This window comes from Taudactylus pleione, unplaced genomic scaffold (genome assembly GCF_031769625.1).
Source record: "Taudactylus pleione unplaced genomic scaffold, aTauple2 ptg000530l, whole genome shotgun sequence".
Lineage (NCBI taxonomy): Eukaryota > Metazoa > Chordata > Amphibia > Anura > Myobatrachidae > Taudactylus > Taudactylus pleione.
This window is the reverse complement of record NW_028284932.1, coordinates 682,417-704,789: the sequence shown is the minus strand read 5'-3', so window position 1 is coordinate 704,789 and position 22,373 is coordinate 682,417. Positions and strand designations below refer to the sequence as shown.

General features: G+C 45.3%; 1 protein-coding gene across 1 annotated transcript in view; it reads right to left on the bottom strand.

The window, feature by feature from the left end:
* The window catches only part of LOC148501171 (terminal nucleotidyltransferase 5C-like), a 195,067-nt gene that overhangs the window by 16,760 nt on the left and 155,934 nt on the right, over positions 1 to 22,373 (bottom strand). Inside the window, exon 2 of the mRNA XM_088450843.1 lies at positions 76 to 178. The gene's annotated coding sequence lies outside the window, so the exon portion shown is untranslated. The remainder of the gene's footprint in view (positions 1 to 75; positions 179 to 22,373) is intronic.

Here is a 22,373-nt window from a genome sequence, read left to right as displayed (position 1 = left end):
ACGGCGTCACGTTTACACAAGGCTTCAGCGGCTGAATGGGGGAGCTGGGTAAATGTTAGCGGTACAGAGACTCACTGTGTAACTTGTGCTGCTTGTCTGGTAGTAGCTGAGCGATTCCTCAGTTGACTCATCTGATTCTTCAGGGAACGGAGGCTCTCAGCAAACGTCGTGCAGCCACCTGGAGGGGAAACGAGACAGGATTTCTCTAAGAACTCATCTTTAACTATAACTCTATGAAACACGACAGAAATCAGAGCTGGGACACTGAAGTATATTTATTCCCAATGTTCTATATATAGCATCAATACTTGGGCGTTACAAATCTAAATGGCTAATAGTACAGGCAAATACCTATGGCCTGGCCTGCTAGTGGCCATGACCCTTAATTTAACTCCAATATATACTGCTTGGATTAAAAATAAAAATAGAACTAAATCTATTAATTCACTTTTTTTTATATATTTGGAAAACAAGGTTCACTCCACAGGTTTCTCACTGTACAGGAAGCGCCGAGCACTGTTGTTGGTTATTAGAATGGAAATATCGTTTCCTTCTCATTCTCTTTATTGTTAGTTTTAAAGCAATGTAATAAATGTTTTGGAGAATGATAATCCATTATAGACATATACATGTAATAATAATCCATTATAGACATATATACGTGTAATGATAATCCATTATAGACACATAAGTGTAATGATAATCCATTATAGACATATATGTGTAATGATAATCCATTATAGACATATACGTGTAATAATCATCCATTATAGACATATACGTGTAATGATAATCCATTATAGACATATACGTGTAATAATCATCCATTATAGACATATACATGTAATGATAATCCATTATAGACGTATATACGTGTAATGATAATCCATTATAGACACATACGTGTAATGATAATCCATTATAGACATATACGTGTAATGATAATCCATTATAGACATATACGTGTAATAATCATCCATTATAGACATATACATGTAATGATAATCCATTATAGACATATATACGTATAATGATAATCCATTATAGACATATATACGTGTAATGATAATCCATTATAGACATATATACGTGTAATGATAATCCATTATAGACATATATACGTGTAATGATAGTTAATGCCTCTGATCACTGTGAACTCGAGGGGAGATTCCATTAAAATAATCACAGCAATGTAAATTCTTTTCCCTTACAGGTATGATAAGGACATAAATAATATATCTGCCATCTATGTTCCTCTCCCTGACATAATACCGCAAAGCTTGGCGAGTCTCTGTCTGCCGGTGATAATCAGTAATGCAGCCATTGGTAGGTGATGATGCAATTTTCGCAACAGGATGAGGTTCCACATACTTACACCCCCCCTTCAACCATCACTCATACAATCCCTGCTTAGGGGAACTTGTGGAGGCTGTAACGCCATACAGTATAGCAGGATGGTACAAGGGTAACGTACACATAGAGGCTCCTGGTTGCTCTACATTTGTACGAGCTACAATCAGCATGGCCTGGTCAGAGCTCGTCTAGCTGAGCTGCACCATGTCAGTGACTTATTAATAGATCATCATTGGGCAGCATGGTGACACAGCAGTTAGCATTGCTACCTCACAACACTGGGTCAAACTCTGATCAAAGAAGTAGATTTTCAGAGTTTGTAACTTACTTCCCAACATTTTAGTTCTCCTCTATGGAGAAGAGTGATGATGAGAGTCAGCTGATCATTTAGGGGGCTGGGCTATGTACATCATTAGACCCCGCCTCCTTCTTATGGACTCACAATTCTCTGGATAAGGGTGGCCCACCCAGTCTACCTGGGGTGCGGTGGACAACCTGAAAAATCTTGTCTCCTGCAACTTTGGGGGGGGGAGTAGGTAAGTATGGTTTCTATGTTCTCCCCGTGTTTGCGTGGGTTTCCTGGGTGATCTGTTTCCTCCAATATTCAGACAGTACTGGCAGGTTCATTGGGTCATGACAAAACAAATAAACCTAGTGTGTGTACCTGTGTACATGTAAAAGGGCCTGATTAAGCACGTTTCGTAAGTGTGATTGCACCTGCGTAATTGCATGCAATTAATCTGTGAAAATATGCTACTGTCTGCTACTGCTCAGCCAGCATAGAGACGCCTACTACCGCCGTCTCACATCCGTAATATCTCACAGTCCTGTGTATACATCTGTAACATCAGCCACAGCTCAGCCAGCATAGAGACCCCCACCACTGTTATCTCACATCTGTAATACCTCACAGTCCTGTGTATACATCTGAAACATCAGCCACAGCACAGCCAGCATAGAGACGCCCACTACTGCTATCTCACATCTGTAATACCTCACAGTCCTGTGTATACATCTGTAACATCAGCCACAGCACAGCCAGCATAGACACCCACTACTGCTATCTCACATCTGTAATACCTCACAGTCCTGTGTATACATCTGTAACATCAGCCACAGCACAGCCAGCATAGAGACGCCCACTACTGCTATCTCACATCTGTAATACCTCACAGTCCTGTGTATACATCTGTAACATCAGCCACAGCTCAGCCAGCATAGACACCCACTACTGCTATCTCACATCTGTAATACCTCACAGTCCTGTGTATACATCTGAAACATCAGCCACAGCTCAGCCAGCATAGAGACACCCACTACTGCTATCTCACATCTGTAATACCTCACAGTCCTGTGTATACATCTGAAACATCAGCCACAGCACAGCCAGCATAGAGACGCCCACTACCGCTATCTCACATCCGTAATACCTCACAGTCCTGTGTATACATCTGTAACATCAGCCACAGCACAGCCAGCATAGAGACACCCACTACTACTATCTCACATCTGTAATACCTCACAGTCCTGTGTATACATCTGTAACATCAGCCACAGCACAGCCAGAGACACCCACTACTGCTATCTCACATCTGTAATACCTCACAGTCCTGTGTATACATCTGTAACATCAGCCACAGCACAGCCAGCATAGAGACACCCACTACTGCTATCTCACATCTGTAATACCTCACTGTCCTGTGTATACATCTGTAATACCTCACAGTCCTGTGTATACATCTGTAATATCTCACAGTCCTGTGTATACATCTGTAACATCAGCCAAGCACAGCCAGCATAGAGACACCCACTACTGCTATCTCACATCTGTAATACCTCACAGTCCTGTGTATACATCTGTAACATCAGCCACAGCACAGCCAGCATAGAGACACCCACTACCGTTATCTCACATCTGTAATACCTCACAGTCCTGTGTATACATCTGTAACATCAGCCACAGCACAGCCAGCATAGAGACACCCACTACTGCTATCTCACATCTGTAATACCTCACAGTCCTGTGTATACATCTGTAACATCAGCCACAGCACAGCCAGCATAGAGACACCCACTACTGCTATCTCACATCTGTAATACCTCACTGTCCTGTGTATACATCTGTAATACCTCACAGTCCTGTGTATACATCTGTAACATCAGCCAAGCACAGCCAGCATAGAGACACCCACTACTGCCATCTCACATCTGTAATACCTCACAGTCCTGTGTATACATCTGTAACATCAGCCACAGCACAGCCAGCATAGAGACACCCACTACCGTTATCTCACATCTGTAATACCTCACAGTCCTGTGTATACATCTGTAACATCAGCCACAGCACAGCCAGCATAGAGACACCCACTACTGCTATCTCACATCTGTAATACCTCACAGTCCTGTGTATACATCTGTAACATCAGCCACAGCACAACAAGCATAGAGACCCCCACTACTGCTATCTCACATCTGTAATACCTCACAGTCCTGTGTATACATCTGTAACATCAGCCACAGCTCAGCCAGCATAGAGACGCCCACTACCGCTATCTCACATCCGTAATACCTCACAGTCCTGTGTATACATCTGTAACAGCCACAGCACAGCCAGCATAGAGACGCCCACTACCGCTATCTCACATCCGTAATACCTCACAGTCCTGTGTATACATCTGTAACATCAGCCACAGCACAGCCAGCATAGAGACACCCACTACTGCTATCTCACATCTGTAATACCTCAAAGTCCTGTGTATACATCTGTAACATCAGCCACAGCACAGCCAGCATAGAGACACCCACTACTGCTATCTCACATCTGTAATACCTCACAGTCCTGTGTATACATCTGTAACATCAGCCACAGCACAGCCAGCATAGAGACACCCACTACTGCTATCTCACATCTGTAATACCTCACTGTCCTGTGTATACATCTGTAATACCTCACAGTCCTGTGTATACATCTGTAATATCTCACAGTCCTGTGTATACATCTGTAACATCAGCCACAGCACAGCCAGCATAGAGACACCCACTACCGTTATCTCACATCTGTAATACCTCACAGTCCTGTGTATACATCTGTAAAATCAGCCACAGCACAGCCAGCATAGAGACACCCACTACTGCTATCTCACATCTGTAATACCTCACAGTCCAGTGTATACATCTGTAACATCAGCCACAGCACAGCAAGCATAGAGACCCCCACTACTGCTATCTCACATCTGTAATACCTCACAGTCCTGTGTATACATCTGTAACATCAGCCACAGCTCAGCCAGCATAGAGACACCCACTACTGCTATCTCACATCTGTAATACCTCACAGTCCTGTGTATACATCTGTAACATCAGCCACAGCTCAGCCATACAGACACCCATTACTGCTATCTCACATCTGTAATACCTCACAGTCCTGTGTATATATCTGTAACATCAGCCACAGCTCTGCCAGCATAGAGACACCCACTACTGCTATCTCACATCTATTATACCTCACAGTCCTGTGTATACATCTGTAACATCAGCCACAGCACAGCCAGCATAGAGACACCCACTACTGCTATCTCACATCTGTAATACCTCATAGTCCTGTGTATACATCTGTAACATCAGTCACAGCACAGCCAGCATAGAGACACCCACTACTACTATCTCACATCTGTAATACATCACAGTCCTGTGTATACATCTGTAACATCAGCCACAGCTCAGCCAGCATAGAGACACCACTACTGCTATCTCACATCTGTAATATATCACAGTCCTGTGTATACATCTGTAACATCAGCCACAGCACAGCAAGCATAGAGACACCCACTACTGCTATCTCACATCTGTAATACCTCACAGTCCTGTGTATACATCTGTAACATCAGCCAAGCACAGCCAGCATAGAGACACAGACTACTGCTATCTCACATCTGTAATACCTCACAGTCCTGTGTATACATCTGTAACATCTGCCACAGCTCAGCCAGCATAGAGACACCCACTACTGCTATCTCACATCTGTAATACCTCACAGTCCAGTGTATACATCTGTAACATCAGCCACAGCACAGCCAGCATAGAGACCCCCACTACTGCTATCTCACATCTGTAATACCTCACAGTCCTGTGTATACATCTGTAATATCAGCCACAGCTCAGCCAGAATAGAGACACCCACTACTGCTATCTCACATCTGTAATACCTCACAGTCCTGTGTATACATCTGTAACATCAGCCACTGCTCAGCCATACAGACACCCATTACTGCTATCTCACATCTGTAATACCTCACAGTCCTGTGTATACATCTGTAACATCAGCCACAGCTCAGCCAGCATAGAGACACCCACTACTGCTATCTCACATCTGTAATACCTCACAGTCCTGTGTATACATCTGTAACATCAGCCAAGCACAGCCAGCATAGAGACACCCACTACTGCTATCTCATATCTGTAATACCTCACAGTCCTGTGTATACATCTGTAACATCTGCCACAGCACAGCCAGCATAGAGACACCCACTACTGTTATCTCACATCTGTAATACCTCACAGTCCTGTGTATACATCTGTAACATCAGCCACAGCACAGCCAGCATAGAGACGCCCACTACTGCTATCTCACATCTGTAATACCTCACAGTCCTGTGTATACATCTGTAACATCAGCCACAGCTCAGCCAGCATAGAGACACCCACTACCGTTATCTCACATCTGTAATACCTCACAGTCCTGTGTATACATCTGTAACATCAGGCACAGCACAGCCAGCATAGTGACACCCACTACTGCTATCTCACATCTGTAATACCTCACAGTCCTGTGTATACATCTGTAACATCAGCCACAGCACAGCCAGCATATAGACACCCACTACTGCTATCTCACATCTATTATACCTCACAGTCCTGTGTATACATCTGTAAAATCAACCACAGCACAGCCAGCATAGTGACGCCCACTACTGCTATCTCACATCTGTAATACCTCACAGTGTTGTGTATACATCTGTAACATCAGCCACAGCACAGCCAGCATAGAGACGCCCACTACTGCTATCTCACATCTGTAATACCTCACAGTCCTGTGTATACATCTGTAACATCAGCCACAGCTCAGCCAGCATAGAGACACCCACTACCGTTATCTCACATCTGTAATACCTCACAGTCCTGTGTATACATCTGTAACATCAGCCACAGCTCAGCCAGCATAGAGACACCCACTACTGCTATCTCACATCTGTAATACCTCACAGTCCTGTGTATACATCTGTAACATCAGCCACAGCTCAGCCAGCATAGAGACACCCACTACTGCTTTCTCACATCTGTAATACCTCACAGTCCTGTGTATACATCTGTAACATCAGGCACAGCACAGCCAGCGTAGAGACACCCACTACTGCTATCTCACATCTGTAATACCTCACAGTCCTGTGTATACATCTGTAACATCAGCCACAGCACAGCCAGCATATAGACACCCACTACTGCTATCTCACATCTATTATACCTCACAGTCCTGTGTATACATCTGTAAAATCAACCACAGCACAGCCAGCATAGTGACGCCCACTACTGCTATCTCACATCTGTAATACCTCACAGTGTTGTGTATACATCTGTAACATCAGCCACAGATCAGCCAGCATAGAGACGCCCACTACTGCAATCTCACATCTGTAATACCTCACAGTCCTGTGTATACATCTGTAACATCAGCCACAGCTCAGCCAGCATAGAGACGCCCACTACCGCTATCTCACATCCGTAATACCTCACAGTCCTGTGTATACATCTGTAACATCAGCCAAAGCTCAGCCAGCATAGAGAGACCCACTACTACTTTCTCACATCCATAATAACTCACAGTCCTGTCTATACATCAATAATATCAGCCACCGCTCAGCCAGCATAGAGACACCCACTACTGTTATCTCACATCTGTAATACCTCACAGTCCTGTGTATACATCTGTAACATCAGCCACAGCTCAGCCAGCATAGAGACACCCACTACTGCTTTCTCACATCTGTAATACCTCACAGGCCTGTGTATACATCTGTAACATCAGGCACAGCACAGCCAGCGTAGAGACACCCACTACTGCTATCTCACATCTGTAATACCTCACAGTCCTGTGTATACATCTGTAACATCAGCCACAGCACAGCCAGCATATAGTCACCCACTACTACTATCTCACATCTATTATACCTCACAGTCCTGTGTATACATCTGTAAAATCAACCACAGCACAGCCAGCATAGTGACGCCCACTACTGCTATCTCACATCTGTATTACCTCACAGTCCTTTGTATACATCTGTAACATCAGCCACAGCTCAGCCAGCATAGAGACGCCCACTACCGCTATCTCACATCCGTAATACCTCACAGTCCTGTGAATACATCTGTAACATCAGCCAAAGCTCAGCCAGCATAGAGAGACCCACTACTTTTATCTCACATCTGTAATACCTCACAGTCCTGTGTATACATCTGTAACATCAGCCACAGCACAGCCAGCATAGAGACACCCACTACTGCTATCTCACATCTGTAATACCTCACAGTCCAGTGTATACATCTGTAACATCAGCCACAGCACAGCCAGCATAGAGACGCCCACTACTGCTATCTCACATCTGTAATACCTCACAGTCCTGTGTATACATCTGTAACATCAGCCACAGCTCAGCCAGCATAGAGACACCCACTACTGCTATCTCACATCTGTAATACCTCACAGTCCTGTGTATACATCTGTAACATCAGCCACAGCTCAGCCATACAGACACCCATTACTGCTATCTCACATCTGTAATACCTCACAGTCCTGTGTATACATCTGTAACATCAGCCACAGCTCTGCCAGCATAGAGACACCCACTACTGCTATCTCACATCTATTATACCTCACAGTCCCGTGTATACATCTGTAACATCAGCCACAGCTCAACCAGCATAGAGACACCCACTACTGCTATCTCACATCTGTAATACCTCACAGTCCTGTGTATACATCTGTAACATCAGCCACAACACAGCCAGCGTAGAGACACCCACTACTGCTATCTCAAATCTGTAATACCTCACAGTCCTGTGTATACATCTGTAAAATCAGGCACAGCTCAGCCAGCATAGAGACGCCCACTACTGCTATCTCACATCTGTAATACCTCACAGTCCTGTATATACATCAGTAACATCAGCCACAGCTCAGCCAACATAGAGACGCCCACTACTGCTATCTCACATCTGTAATACCTCACAGTCCTGTGTATACATCTGTAACATCAGCCACAGCTCAGCCAGCATAGAGACAACCACTACTGCTATCTCACATCTGTAATACCTCACAGTCCTGTGTATACATCTGTAACATCAGCCACAGCTCAGCCAGCATAGAGACACCCACTACTGCTATCTCACATCTGTAATACCTCACAGTCCTGTGTATACATCTATAACATCAGCCAAGCACAGCCAGCATAGAGACACCCACTACTGCTATTTCATATCCGTAATACCTCACAGTCCTGTGTATACATCTGTAACATCAGCCACAGCACAGCCAGCATAGAGACACCCACTACTGATATCTCACATCTGTAATACCTCACAGTCCTGTGTATACATCTGTAACATCAGCCAAAGCTCAGCCAGCATAGAGAGACCCACTACTACTTTCTCACATCCCTAATAACTCACAGTCCTGTGTATACATCTATAATATCAGCCACCGCTCAGCTAGCATAGAGACACCCACTACTGCTTTCTCACATCTATAATACGTCACAGTCCTGTGTATACATCTGTAACATCAGCCACAGCTCAGCCAGCATAGAGACGCCCACTACTGCTATCTCACATCCGTAATTCCTCACAGTCCTGTGTATACATCTGTAACATCAGCCACAGCTCAGCCAGCATAGAGACACCCACTACTGCTTTCTCACATCTGTAATACCTCACAGTCCTGTGTATACATCTGTAACATCAGCCACAGCACAGCCAGTATAGAGACACACACTACTGCTATCTCACATCTGTAATTCCTCACAGTCCTGTGTATACATCTGTAACATCAGCCACAGCTCAGCCAGCATAGAGACACCCACTACTGCTATCTCACATCTGTAATACCTCACAGTCCTGTGTATACATCTGTAACATCAGCGACAGCTCAGCCAGCATAGAGACACCCACTACTATTTCACATCTGTAATACCTCATAGTCCTGTGTATACATCTGTAACATCAGCCACAGCTCAGCCAGCATAGAGACGCCCACTACTGCTATCTCACATCTGTAATACCTCACAGTCCTGTGTATACATCTGTAACAACAGCCACAGCTTAGCCAGCATAGAGACAGCCACTACTGCTATCTCACATCTGTAATACCTCACAGTCCTGTGTATACATCTGTAACATCAGCCACATCACAGCCAGCATAGAGACACCCACTACTGCTATCTCACATCTGTAATACCCCACAGTCCTGTGTATACATCTGTAATATCAGCCACAGCACAGCCATCATAGACACCCACTACTGCTATCTCACATCTGTAATACCTCACAGTCCTGTGTATACATCTGTAACATCAGCCACAGCACAGCCAGCATAGAGACCTCACTACTGCTATCTCACATCTGTAATACCTTACAGTCCTGTGTATACATCTGTAACATCAGCCACAGCTCAGCCAGCATAGAGACACCCACTACTGCTATCTCACATCCGTAATACCTCACAGTCCTGTGTATACATCTGTAACATCAGCCACAGCTCAGCCAGCATAGAGACACCCACTACTGCTATCTCACATCCGTAATACCTCACAGTCCTGTGTATACATCTGTAACATCATCCGCAGCTCAGCCAGCATAGAGACGCCCACTACTGATATCTCACATCTGTAATACCTCACAGTCCTGTGTATACATCAGTAAGATCAGCCACAGCACAGCCAGCATAGATACACCCACTACTGCTATCTCACATCTGTAATACCTCACAGTCCTGTGTATACATCTGTAACATCAGCCACAGCACAGCCAGTATAGAGACACCCACTACTGCTATCTCACATCTGTAATAGCTCACAGTCCTCTGTATACATCTGTAGCATCAGGCACAGCACAGCCAGCATAGAGACACCCACTACTGCTATCTCACATCTGTAATACCTCACAGTACTGTGTATACATCTGTAACATCAGCCACAGCTCAGCCTGCATAGAGACACCCACTACTGCTATATCACATCTGTAACACCTCACAGTCCTGTGTATACATCTGTAACATCAGCATAGCACAGCCAGCATAGAGAAGCACACTACTACTATCTCACATCTGTAATACCTCACAGTCCTGTGTATACATCTGTAACATCAGCCACAGCACAGCCAGCATAGAGACACCCACTACTGCTATCTCACATCTGTAATACCTCACAGTCCTGTGTATACATCTGTAACATCAGCCAAGCACAGCCAGCATAGAGACACCCACTACTGCTATCTCACATCTGTAATACCTCACAGTCCTGTGTATACATCTGTAACATCAGTCACAGCACAGCCAGCAGAGACACCCACTACTGTTATCTCACATCTGTAATACCTCACAGTCCTGTGTATACATCTGTAACATCAGCCACAGCACAGCCAGCATAGAGACACCCACTACTGCTATCTCACATCTGTAATACCTCACAGTCCAGTGTATACATCTGTAACATCAGCCACAGCACAGCCAGCATAGAGACGCCCACTACTGCTATATCACATCTGTAATACCTCACAGTCCTGTGTATACATCTGTAACATCAGCCACAGCTCAGCCAGCATAGAGACACCCACTACTGCTATCTCACATCTGTAATACCTCACAGTCCTGTGTATACATCTGTAACATCAGCCACAGCTCAGCCATACAGACACCCATTACTGCTATCTCACATCTGTAATACCTCACAGTCCTGTGTATACATCTGTAACATCAGCCACAGCTCTGCCAGCATAGAGACACCCACTACTGCTATCTCACATCTATTATACCTCACAGTCCTGTGTATACATCTGTAAAATCAGCCACAGCTCAACCAGCATAGAGAGACCCACTACTACTTTCTCACATCCATAATAACTCACAGTCCTGTCTATACATCAATAATATCAGCCACCGCTCAGCTAGCATAGAGACACCCACTACTGCTATCTCACATCCGTAATTCCTCACAGTCCTGTGTATACATCTGTAACATCAGCCACAGCTCAGCCAGCATAGAGACACCCACTACTGCTATCTCACATAAGTTATACCTCACAGTCTTGTGTATACATCTGTAACATCAGCCACAGCTCAACCAGCATAGAGACACCCACTACTGCTATCTCACATCTGTAATACCTCACAGTCCTGTGTATACATCTGTAACATCAGTGACAGCTCAGCCAGCATAGAGACACCCACTACTATCTCACATCTGTAATACCTCATAGTCCTGTGTATACATCTGTAACATCAGCCACAGCTCAGCCAGCATAGAGACGCCCACTACTGCTATCTCACATCTGTAATACCTCACAGTCCTGTGTATACATCTGTAACAACAGCCACAGCTCAGCCAGCATAGAGACACCGACTTCTGCTATCTCACATCTGTAATACCTCACAGTCCTGTGTATACATCTGTATCATCAGCCACAGCACAGCCAGCATAGAGACACCCACTACTGCTATCTCACATCTGTAATACCCCACAGTCCTGTGTATACATCTGTAACATCAGCCACAGCACAGCCATCATAGACACCCACTACTGCTATCTCACATCTGTAATACCTCACAGTCCTGTGTATACATTTGTAACATCAGCCACAGCTCAGCCAGCATAGAGACACCCACTACTGCTTTCTCACATCTGTAATACCTCACAGTCCTGTGTATACATCTGTAACATCAGGCACAGCACAGCCAGCGTAGAGACACCCACTACTGCTATCTCACATCTGTAATACCTCACAGTCCTGTGTATACATCTGTAACATCAGCCACAGCACAGCCAGCATATAGACACCCACTACTGCTATCTCACATCTATTATACCTCACAGTCCTGTGTATACATCTGTAAAATCAACCACAGCACAGCCAGCATAGTGACGCCCACTACTGCTATCTCACATCTGTAATACCTCACAGTGTTGTGTATACATCTGTAACATCAGCCACAGATCAGCCAGCATAGAGACGCCCACTACTGCAATCTCACATATGTAATAGCTCACAGTCCTGTGTATACATCTGTAACATCAGCCACAGCTCAGCCAGCATAGAGACGCCCACTACCGCTATCTCACATCCGTAATACCTCACAGTCCTGTGTATACATCTGTAACATCAGCCAAAGCTCAGCCAGCATAGAGAGACCCACTACTACTTTCTCACATCCATAATAACTCACAGTCCTGTCTATACATCAATAATATCAGCCACCGCTCAGCCAGCATAGAGACACCCACTACTGTTATCTCACATCTGTAATACCTCACAGTCCTGTGTATACATCTGTAACGTCAGCCACAGCTCAGCCAGCATAGAGACACCCACTACTGCTTTCTCACATCTGTAATACCTCACAGGCCTGTGTATACATCTGTAACATCAGGCACAGCACAGCCAGCCTAGAGACACCCACTACTGCTATCTCACATCTGTAATACCTCACAGTCCTGTGTATACATCTGTAACATCAGCCACAGCACAGCCAGCATATAGTCACCCACTACTAGTATCTCACATCTATTATACCTCACAGTCCTGTGTATACATCTGTAAAATCAACCACAGCACAGCCAGCATAGTGACGCCCACTACTGCTATCTCACATCTGTAATACCTCACAGTGTTGTGTATACATCTGTAACATCAGCCACAGATCAGCCAGCATAGAGACGCCCACTACTGCTATCTCACATCTGTAATACCTCACAGTCCTGTGTATACATCTGTAAAATCAGGCACAGCACAGCCAGCGTAGAGACACCCACTACTGCTATCTCACATCTGTAATACCTCACAGTCCTGTGTATACATCTGTAACATCAGCCACAGCACAGCCAGCATATAGACACCCACTACTGCTATCTCACATCTATTATACCTCACAGTCCTGTGTATACATCTGTAAAATCAACCACAGCACAGCCAGCATAGTGACGCCCACTACAGCTATCTCACATCTGTAATACCTCACAGTGTTGTGTGTACATCTGTAACATCAGCCAGTAGATCAGCCAGCATAGAGACGCCCACTACTGCTATCTCACATCTGTAATACCTCACAGTCCTTTGTATACATCTGTAACATCAGCCACAGCTCAGCCAGCATAGAGACGCCCACTACCGCTATCTCACATCCGTAATACCTCACAGTCCTGTGAATACATCTGTAACATCAGCCAAAGCTCAGCCAGCATAGAGAGACCCACTACTGCTATCTCACATCTGTAATACCTCACAGTCCAGTGTATACATCTGTAACATCAGCCACAGCACAGCCAGCATAGAGACGCCCACTACTGCTATCTCACATCTGTAATACCTCACAGTCCTGTGTATACATCTGTAACATCATCCGCAGCTCAGCCAGCATAGAGACGCCCACTACTGATATCTCACATCTGTAATACCTCACAGTCCTGTGTATACATCAGTAAGATCAGCCACAGCACAGCCAGCATAGATACACCCACTACTGCTATCTCACATCTGTAATACCTCACAGTCCTGTGTATACATCTGTAACATCAGCCACAGCACAGCCAGTATAGAGACACCCACTACTGCTATCTCACATCTGTAATAGCTCACAGTCCTGTGTATACATCTGTAGCATCAGGCACAGCACAGCCAGCATAGAGACACCCACTACTGCTATCTCACATCTGTAATACCTCACAGTGCTGTGTATACATCTGTAACATCAGCCACAGCTCAGCCAGCATAGAGACACCCACTACTGCTATATCACATCTGTAACACCTCACAGTCCTGTGTATACATCTGTAACATCAGCACAGCACAGCCAGCATAGAGACGCCCACTACTACTATCTCACATCTGTAATACCTCACAGTCCTGTGTATACATCTGTAACATCAGCCACAGCACAGCCAGCATAGAGACACCCACTACTGCTATCTCACATCTGTAATACCTCACAGTCCTGTGTATACATCTGTAACATCAGCCAAGCACAGCCAGCATAGAGACACCCACTACTGCTATCTCACATCTGTAATACCTCACAGTCCTGTGTATACATCTGTAACATCAGTCACAGCACAGCCAGCAGAGACACCCACTACTGTTATCTCACATCTGTAATACCTCACAGTCCTGTGTATACATCTGTAACATCAGTGACAGCTCAGCCAGCATAGAGACACCCACTACTATCTCACATCTGTAATACCTCATAGTCCTGTGTATACATCTGTAACATCAGCCACAGCTCAGCCAGCATAGAGACGCCCACTACTGCTATCTCACATCTGTAATACCTCACAGTCCTGTGTATACATCTGTAACAACAGCCACAGCTCAGCCAGCATAGAGACACCGACTTCTGCTATCTCACATCTGTAATACCTCACAGTCCTGTGTATACATCTGTATCATCAGCCACAGCACAGCCAGCATAGAGACACCCACTACTGCTATCTCACATCTGTAATACCCCACAGTCCTGTGTATACATCTGTAACATCAGCCACAGCACAGCCATCATAGACACCCACTACTGCTATCTCACATCTGTAATACCTCACAGTCCTGTGTATACATTTGTAACATCAGCCACAGCTCAGCCAGCATAGAGACACCCACTACTGCTTTCTCACATCTGTAATACCTCACAGTCCTGTGTATACATCTGTAACATCAGGCACAGCACAGCCAGCGTAGAGACACCCACTACTGCTATCTCACATCTGTAATACCTCACAGTCCTGTGTATACATCTGTAACATCAGCCACAGCACAGCCAGCATATAGACACCCACTACTGCTATCTCACATCTATTATACCTCACAGTCCTGTGTATACATCTGTAAAATCAACCACAGCACAGCCAGCATAGTGACGCCCACTACTGCTATCTCACATCTGTAATACCTCACAGTGTTGTGTATACATCTGTAACATCAGCCACAGATCAGCCAGCATAGAGACGCCCACTACTGCAATCTCACATATGTAATAGCTCACAGTCCTGTGTATACATCTGTAACATCAGCCACAGCTCAGCCAGCATAGAGACGCCCACTACCGCTATCTCACATCCGTAATACCTCACAGTCCTGTGTATACATCTGTAACATCAGCCAAAGCTCAGCCAGCATAGAGAGACCCACTACTACTTTCTCACATCCATAATAACTCACAGTCCTGTCTATACATCAATAATATCAGCCACCGCTCAGCCAGCATAGAGACACCCACTACTGTTATCTCACATCTGTAATACCTCACAGTCCTGTGTATACATCTGTAACGTCAGCCACAGCTCAGCCAGCATAGAGACACCCACTACTGCTTTCTCACATCTGTAATACCTCACAGGCCTGTGTATACATCTGTAACATCAGGCACAGCACAGCCAGCCTAGAGACACCCACTACTGCTATCTCACATCTGTAATACCTCACAGTCCTGTGTATACATCTGTAACATCAGCCACAGCACAGCCAGCATATAGTCACCCACTACTAGTATCTCACATCTATTATACCTCACAGTCCTGTGTATACATCTGTAAAATCAACCACAGCACAGCCAGCATAGTGACGCCCACTACTGCTATCTCACATCTGTAATACCTCACAGTGTTGTGTATACATCTGTAACATCAGCCACAGATCAGCCAGCATAGAGACGCCCACTACTGCTATCTCACATCTGTAATACCTCACAGTCCTGTGTATACATCTGTAAAATCAGGCACAGCACAGCCAGCGTAGAGACACCCACTACTGCTATCTCACATCTGTAATACCTCACAGTCCTGTGTATACATCTGTAACATCAGCCACAGCACAGCCAGCATATAGACACCCACTACTGCTATCTCACATCTATTATACCTCACAGTCCTGTGTATACATCTGTAAAATCAACCACAGCACAGCCAGCATAGTGACGCCCACTACAGCTATCTCACATCTGTAATACCTCACAGTGTTGTGTGTACATCTGTAACATCAGCCAGTAGATCAGCCAGCATAGAGACGCCCACTACTGCTATCTCACATCTGTAATACCTCACAGTCCTTTGTATACATCTGTAACATCAGCCACAGCTCAGCCAGCATAGAGACGCCCACTACCGCTATCTCACATCCGTAATACCTCACAGTCCTGTGAATACATCTGTAACATCAGCCAAAGCTCAGCCAGCATAGAGAGACCCACTACTGCTATCTCACATCTGTAATACCTCACAGTCCAGTGTATACATCTGTAACATCAGCCACAGCACAGCCAGCATAGAGACGCCCACTACTGCTATCTCACATCTGTAATACCTCACAGTCCTGTGTATACATCTGTAACATCATCCGCAGCTCAGCCAGCATAGAGACGCCCACTACTGATATCTCACATCTGTAATACCTCACAGTCCTGTGTATACATCAGTAAGATCAGCCACAGCACAGCCAGCATAGATACACCCACTACTGCTATCTCACATCTGTAATACCTCACAGTCCTGTGTATACATCTGTAACATCAGCCACAGCACAGCCAGTATAGAGACACCCACTACTGCTATCTCACATCTGTAATAGCTCACAGTCCTGTGTATACATCTGTAGCATCAGGCACAGCACAGCCAGCATAGAGACACCCACTACTGCTATCTCACATCTGTAATACCTCACAGTGCTGTGTATACATCTGTAACATCAGCCACAGCTCAGCCAGCATAGAGACACCCACTACTGCTATATCACATCTGTAACACCTCACAGTCCTGTGTATACATCTGTAACATCAGCACAGCACAGCCAGCATAGAGACGCCCACTACTACTATCTCACATCTGTAATACCTCACAGTCCTGTGTATACATCTGTAACATCAGCCACAGCACAGCCAGCATAGAGACACCCACTACTGCTATCTCACATCTGTAATACCTCACAGTCCTGTGTATACATCTGTAACATCAGCCAAGCACAGCCAGCATAGAGACACCCACTACTGCTATCTCACATCTGTAATACCTCACAGTCCTGTGTATACATCTGTAACATCAGTCACAGCACAGCCAGCAGAGACACCCACTACTGTTATCTCACATCTGTAATACCTCACAGTCCTGTGTATACATCTGTAACATCAGCCACAGCACAGCCAGCATAGAGACACCCACTACTGCTATCTCACATCTGTAATACCTCACAGTCCAGTGTATACATCTGTAACATCAGCCACAGCACAGCCAGCATAGAGATGCCCACTACTGCTATATCACATCTGTAATACCTCACAGTCCTGTGTATACATCTGTAACATCAGCCACAGCTCAGCCAGCATAGAGACACCCACTACTGCTATCTCACATCTGTAATACCTCACAGTCCTGTGTATACATCTGTAACATCAGCCACAGCTCAGCCATACAGACACCCATTACTGCTATCTCACATCTGTAATACCTCACAGTCCTGTGTATACATCTGTAACATCAGCCACAGCTCTGCCAGCATAGAGACACCCACTACTGCTATCTCACATCTATTATACCTCACAGTCCTGTGTATACATCTGTAAAATCAGCCACAGCTCAACCAGCATAGAGAGACCCACTACTACTTTCTCACATCCATAATAACTCACAGTCCTGTCTATACATCAATAATATCAGCCACCGCTCAGCTAGCATAGAGACACCCACTACTGCTATCTCACATCCGTAATTCCTCACAGTCCTGTGTATACATCTGTAACATCAGCCACAGCTCAGCCAGCATAGAGACACCCACTACTGCTATCTCACATAAGTTATACCTCACAGTCTTGTGTATACATCTGTAACATCAGCCACAGCTCAACCAGCATAGAGACACCCACTACTGCTATCTCACATCTGTAATACCTCACAGTCCTGTGTATACATCTGTAACATCAGTGACAGCTCAGCCAGCATAGAGACACCCACTACTATCTCACATCTGTAATACCTCATAGTCCTGTGTATACATCTGTAACATCAGCCACAGCTCAGCCAGCATAGAGACGCCCACTACTGCTATCTCACATCTGTAATACCTCACAGTCCTGTGTATACATCTGTAACAACAGCCACAGCTCAGCCAGCATAGAGACACCGACTTCTGCTATCTCACATCTGTAATACCTCACAGTCCTGTGTATACATCTGTATCATCAGCCACAGCACAGCCAGCATAGAGACACCCACTACTGCTATCTCACATCTGTAATACCCCACAGTCCTGTGTATACATCTGTAACATCAGCCACAGCACAGCCATCATAGACACCCACTACTGCTATCTCACATCTGTAATAACTCACAGTCCTGTGTATACATTTGTAACATCAGCCACAGCTCAGCCAGCATAGAGACACCCACTACTGCTTTCTCACATCTGTAATACCTCACAGTCCTGTGTATACATCTGTAACATCAGGCACAGCACAGCCAGCGTAGAGACACCCACTACTGCTATCTCACATCTGTAATACCTCACAGTCCTGTGTATACATCTGTAACATCAGCCACAGCACAGCCAGCATATAGACACCCACTACTGCTATCTCACATCTATTATACCTCACAGTCCTGTGTATACATCTGTAAAATCAACCACAGCACAGCCAGCATAGTGACGCCCACTACTGCTATCTCACATCTGTAATACCTCACAGTGTTGTGTATACATCTGTAACATCAGCCACAGATCAGCCAGCATAGAGACGCCCACTACTGCAATCTCACATCTGTAATACCTCACAGTCCTGTGTATACATCTGTAACATCAGCCACAGCTCAGCCAGCATAGAGACGCCCACTACCGCTATCTCACATCCGTAATACCTCACAGTCCTGTGTATACATCTGTAACATCAGCCAAAGCTCAGCCAGCATAGAGAGACCCACTACTACTTTCTCACATCCATAATAACTCACAGTCCTGTCTATACATCAATAATATCAGCCACCGCTCAGCCAGCATAGAGACACCCACTACTGTTATCTCACATCTGTAATACCTCACAGTCCTGTGTATACATCTGTAACGTCAGCCACAGCTCAGCCAGCATAGAGACACCCACTACTGCTTTCTCACATCTGTAATACCTCACAGGCCTGTGTATACATCTGTAACATCAGGCACAGCACAGCCAGCGTAGAGACACCCACTACTGCTATCTCACATCTGTAATACCTCACAGTCCTGTGTATACATCTGTAACATCAGCCACAGCACAGCCAGCATATAGTCACCCACTACTAGTATCTCACATCTATTATACCTCACAGTCCTGTGTATACATCTGTAAAATCAACCACAGCACAGCCAGCATAGTGACGCCCACTACTGCGATCTCACATCTGTAATACCTCACAGTGTTGTGTGTACATCTGTAACATCAGCCAGTAGATCAGCCAGCATAGAGACGCCCACTACTGCTATCTCACATCTGTAATACCTCACAGTCCTTTGTATACATCTGTAACATCAGCCACTGCTCAGCCAGCATAGAGACGCCCACTACCGCTATCTCACATCCGTAATACCTCACAGTCCTGTGAATACATCTGTAACATCAGCCAAAGCTCAGCCAGCATAGAGATACCCACTACTGCTATCTCACATCTGTAATACCTCACAGTCCAGTGTATACATCTGTAACATCATCCGCAGCTCAGCCAGCATAGAGACGCCCACTACTGATATCTCACATCTGTAATACCTCACAGTCCTGTGTATACATCAGTAAGATCAGCCACAGCACAGCCAGCATAGATACACCCACTACTGCTATCTCACATCTGTAATACCTCACAGTCCTGTGTATACATCTGTAACATCAGCCACAGCACAGCCAGTATAGAGACACCCACTACTGCTATCTCACATCTGTAATAGCTCACAGTCCTCTGTATACATCTGTAGCATCAGGCACAGCACAGCCAGCATAGAGACACCCACTACTGCTATCTCACATCTGTAATACCTCACAGTACTGTGTATACATCTGTAACATCAGCCACAGCTCAGCCAGCATAGAGACACCCACTACTGCTATATCACATCTGTAACACCTCACAGTCCTGTGTATACATCTGTAACATCAGCACAGCACAGCCAGCATAGAGACGCCCACTACTACTATCTCACATCTGTAATACCTCACAGTCCTGTGTATACATCTGTAACATCAGCCACAGCACAGCCAGCATAGAGACACCCACTACTGCTATCTCACATCTGTAATACCTCACCGTCCTGTGTATACATCTGTAACATCAGCCAAGCACAGCCAGCATAGAGACACCCACTACTGCTATCTCACATCTGTAATACCTCACAGTCCTGTGTATACATCTGTAACATCAGTCACAGCACAGCCAGCAGAGACACCCACTACTGTTATCTCACATCTGTAATACCTCACAGTCCTGTGTATACATCTGTAACATCAGCCACAGCACAGCCAGCATAGAGACACCCACTACTGCTATCTCACATCTGTAATACCTCACAGTCCAGTGTATACATCTGTAACATCAGCCACAGCACAGCCAGCATAGAGACGCCCACTACTGCTATATCACATCTGTAATACCTCACAGTCCTGTGTATACATCTGTAACATCAGCCACAGCTCAGCCAGCATAGAGACACCCACTACTGCTATCTCACATCTGTAATACCTCACAGTCCTGTGTATACATCTGTAACATCAGCCACAGCTCAGCCATACAGACACCCATTACTGCTATCTCACATCTGTAATACCTCACAGTCCTGTGTATACATCTGTAACATCAGCCACAGCTCTGCCAGCATAGAGACACCCACTACTGCTATCTCACATCTATTATACCTCACAGTCCTGTGTATACATCTGTAAAATCAGCCACAGCTCAACCAGCATAGAGAGACCCACTACTACTTTCTCACATCCATAATAACTCACAGTCCTGTCTATACATCAATAATATCAGCCACCGCTCAGCTAGCATAGAGACACCCACTACTGCTATCTCACATTCGTAATTCCTCACAGTCCTGTGTATACATCTGTAACATCAGCCACAGCTCAGCCAGCATAGAGACACCCACTACTGCTATCTCACATAAGTTATACCTCACAGTCTTGTGTATACATCTGTAACATCAGCCACAGCTCAACCAGCATAGAGACACCCACTACTGCTATCTCACATCTGTAATACCTCACAGTCCTGTGTATACATCTGTAACATCAGTGACAGCTCAGCCAGCATAGAGACACCCACTACTATCTCACATCTGTAATACCTCATAGTCCTGTGTATACATCTGTAACATCAGCCACAGCTCAGCCAGCATAGAGACGCCCACTACTGCTATCTCACATCTGTAATACCTCACAGTCCTGTGTATACATCTGTAACAACAGCCACAGCTCAGCCAGCATAGAGACACCGACTTCTGCTATCTCACATCTGTAATACCTCACAGTCCTGTGTATACATCTGTATCATCAGCCACAGCACAGCCAGCATAGAGACACCCACTACTGCTATCTCACATCTGTAATACCCCACAGTCCTGTGTATACATCTGTAACATCAGCCACAGCACAGCCATCATAGACACCCACTACTGCTATCTCACATCTGTAATACCTCACAGTCCTGTGTATACATTTGTAACATCAGCCACAGCTCAGCCAGCATAGAGACACCCAC